Raw genomic sequence first — 4,386 nt, 5'->3', positions numbered from 1 at the left:
CTTTTGACTCCAATGTCCATATCATTAATGAAGATGTTGAACAATATGGGTCCAAGGACAGAGCCTTGGGGGACCCCAGTGGTCACAGGACACCATGATGAGTGACTGCCATCAATTACTACCTTCTGGGTCCAACCACAGAGCCAATTTCCCAGCCAGCAGATCATGGTGGACCTAAGGCCACAGTTGGCTAGTTTCGCCAAGAGGTGATCATGGGATACCAGATCGAAGGCTTTTTTGAAGTCAAGATATATGACATCAATCTCATCTCCCTTGTCCAGGTGATAGGTTACCTGGTCGTAGAAGGAAATGAGATTGGTCAAGCAAGACCGACCCACAACAAACTTGTGCTGGCTATCCCTTAGGACTCTCCTAGCCCTGACCCTGCAATTGCAATGTGTGGTAGTGCACCTTTGGGTGCCTGCCACTTTAAGGGCAAAGGCAGGCAGCTACCACGTGGCTGATGAGGGCAGCCATTTGGAACACTAGGTATATAAAGGCTGCAGTTTGGTGCTGCCAGCCCAGGTAGAAACATTGCCTAACTGAGTGACATGGAACATCTAGAGGTGAGAGGAAGAGGCTCTTGGTCCTGGCCATGACCTAAAAGTGCACTCTGCTGGCCCCCAGGAAATGGCAGGTCAGTTACTTTCCCAGTGAAAGGCAAGGAGGAGTGCTTTAACCGTAGCCCTCATTTTGGAGGCAGTTATGGGTGTAGTGGGGCCAGGCATGGTAAGCGGAGTGCCACCTGAGCCCAGCATGGATATGAGATCTCGGAGACTCCAGAGGAGGTAGTGTGTGGGAGTAGTGGGGGCCAGGTATGCCCATGTGTAGGTGCCTGAGCCCAACAGGCATGCAGATCCTGGAGACCCCAGAGGAGGTAGTGTGTAGAGCATTGGGCGGCCCCACACAGAGTAGGGCTAAAGTGGGAGTAGGCCTGAAAGACAGTCCCGGGGTGCACTGAGTAGGGCTGAATAGGAGTAAGCCTGAAGGCCAGCGCAAGGGCCAGCCCTGTGAGAAGTTGGTTGCAAGCATGACATAGATACCCCAGGGTGGGGCATAGTGTTAAGTTGCCCAGTGAGGGGCTTGGGGCAGAATTAACCCACAGTTTGGCACAAGGCCAGACCACGTAGAGTAGGGGAATGTACAGGAACCAAAGGACTGCGTGGCGAGGCTGGTATGTGATTAGTGAAGCCTGATGGCCCAAGAGGCTCTGCTCAAGGAAGATCAAGGGCAGTGGGGTATGGCCTAGTAATGGGCAGTATGCCAGAGGCCTTGGTGAGAGAGGGGCAGAGTAAGAGGCTTTCTGTGAGAGAGGAGGCAGTGTGAACATGTGGGTGACTGAAGCCTAACTTTAGACTGGGTTTGCTCCAGTCTCAGACTGGGGAATAACACTAATCTGGATTTCATCTGTGAGGCATGGGCTGCGGCATACGGGAGGTTCAGAGCTGCAGATAGTACCCCCTGGCATCAGAGCAGGAAATAGGTAGTCTCCGGCATTGTACCAACAGTTTATGGAACAGCAAAGTCATGGCAAATGAGACTGGGCGAGCTGCCCCATATAGACAGGTGGGTGGGCCAGTATGAGACCTGGCTCTGAGAGTTGCCCCTTGTCACACAATGTCCCAGCCCCCACCAGGAGACCGCTGTCTCCTGTCCCCATGTTGCCTGCCAGCCCCTAGGGTAGCACCCAGGGGGAGCCTAGAGTTTTCCTTGACTGCTACAGGGACCCAGTGCAGGGCTGTGGGGAGTGGGAGCCATCTGCTGCTACGAGCAGTAAATCTACTCCCATGATCCTGCACGTGTAGATGTGTGCCTGGGAGAATTTACTCTAGAGTCCTTTAAAATAAACTGCTCCTAGATTATTAGCATTTGTAGACGCGTACTGTGAAAAGGAAAAAAGTGCAAGAGCATTTGTGCATATGCATTCAGGATATTCCTTTCTTCCTCTGAAAAATTAGGTGTGCACTATGATTTGGCTCAAGACAATGAACTATATATTATGCCCTTGATTGCCAATTCTCAGATTCTAATTCTTCTTAAATACTGCTTTAACAATTAAACAAGAAAAGTATGTGTTGAAGTGAAAACAAAAGCCATGTAATGCATTCATATAGCTAATAAATGGGAATTATTTTTAAAAAGAAACAAAATTAATTATCTCCTAATACATAAAACCTACTGTGCACCACATAAGATGACAATGCACTTGTTAATAATACTTTTTATGTAGTTTTAAATATGCTCAAATTAGAAGAGGCAATTACTTTCACATGAAATACACTGATTCCCCTCAAAGAAGAAGAGCTTTACAGCTTTAACTTAAGGTGTACAGAACAGATGTTGTAGATCTAACCAAAGGATTACTTACCAGGATGTGGAATCCAGATATTCATTAAAGGCCTGATTCACAATATATTGACATCGGTGGGATTCTTTCATTAGTACAATGGGTTTTGGATTGCGTCCTAGCAGCCTAAACCTGAGAGGTGCTGACCATTGCAGCTCTCATTAAAGTAAATTACACAACTGGCAAAAAGCAAGATTGGAGACTTTTAGAGGATGTGCTGCAGAATCTGAAGAGATAAGAGGAAATCTCAAACCTAGAATAGTGATACCAACCTAGTTACTAGAAATAATAGAAATAATAGTTACACATGTGGAGTGAAAATGCTACATATAAAGTGTGTCTACATGTGATGCTACGGCGACATAGCATCCGTGGGCAAAAACTGTGGTGCCACCGCTACAGCCCCATGGTACGGGCTGTTACTGTGCCATCATTTAGTACTTCCTTTTGGTTATTTTTAGCTGCTACATGGCTGTAGCAATGCCCTATACCAAGGGAGTGCATTGCTATGGTGACAGTGGTGGTGCCACGGCTTTTGCCCACTGACACTGTCACCATAGCATGTTACTATGACTACATAGCATCACATGTAGACATACCCTGTGTGTAGCATTTTCACTCTACATGTGTAACTGTATCATTTCTAGTAGCTACATTGGTATTAGTATTCTATCTTTTATTTTCTCCTGTCTCTTCAGATTCTACTGCACATCCTCCAAAAGTCTCCAATCTTGCTTTTAGTACTTCACCAAAAGGAAGTCCTAAATGACAGCACAGTAACAATGGTGTCATAGGGACACATGTAGACACACCCACAATATTCAATGAAAGTGAGAAGGATGGCTTAAAAGAGTTTAATTATCAACAAGTTAATGGCTATAGTTATTCTGGAAAAAACATCTGCTTATTCTTAACACAGAGGTCTGCAAATAATTGTCATATCTGATAGTCCAAGTTAAAGAAATGGTTTCCACCAAAAGATACTTCACTTTTTGCTGTCCTCAGAAGAAAATTAATCCAAAGTTTGTCTTGCTTTTCGAAATTAGAAGACTGTTTTTTTTAACTGCAATTTTACAGAGCATATTTTCAGAACATAAGAAATTATGAGACCACAGGTGCAAGGGAAAGTACAAGGAGTTACAATGGAACTCACTGCAAAACATACAGTAGAACTTCTTCCTTATTCCTTATTAACATCTTCCTTATTACTTTTTTTGAGCTTTTTTGATGCCTGCATAATGTAATGGCTTTATTTTGTACTCTCTCTCTTTCTCTTGCTCACTCTCTCTCTATATATGTATATATATAGTTTTCAATATAAACAGACTGTTTTCACTATAAAGAATAATTTTGCTATACTTGCACTGTTTTTGACATTGAAAATAAGAATGTGTGCTGGAGTTGCATTATTTTGACTTAAGTAAATTTAGGGATTTATAGATATATCTATATCTATCTGTGGGTGCATCTACACATGCTTTTACATGCACCTAAAGTTAATGACATACAAAAAACTAGAACTCTTGGTTCCAAAATTATACCTTTTATTAGACCAATTGGAAAATGGCAAGAAAATTGTCCTTTTCTTCAAGCTTTCAGAATCAAAGTCCCTTCATCAGGATCTGGGGAAAGTATAGATGGTACAAGATGGTAAAAAGTCCCCATACATAGGAAATAAACTTCATTTTTGCACACAGGGAGCTGAAGATGGAAGGTTGTCCCCCTGGGTCCATGAGAGTGTCTTTGTGAGCTGTGTTGAGTAGTTTTCCGATGTGTTGATCAGGTAGAATTCCTTCCCTGGAATTGGTTTAATATAAGGTATCATTTTTGGAACCAAGAGTTCTAGTTTTTTGTATGTCTTTGTGTCTCAGACCAACATGGCTACCAAGTACACCCCTAAATTTAATGTGCATTTACCTAATGCTCATTAAAGTGATCTAGGTGTGTGTCCCCACATGCATGCATTAAAGTACATTAATGCGGTGTACAGACGGACTTGGGACTAAAGTTGGTCCCAAGTCAGCTGACATACGCAGCAT

This window comes from Crocodylus porosus, unplaced genomic scaffold, assembly GCF_001723895.1.
Source record: "Crocodylus porosus isolate Cpor-Errol unplaced genomic scaffold, CroPor_comp1, whole genome shotgun sequence".
Taxonomy (NCBI): Eukaryota; Metazoa; Chordata; order Crocodylia; family Crocodylidae; genus Crocodylus; species Crocodylus porosus.
Note: the sequence above shows the minus strand (reverse complement) of the source record.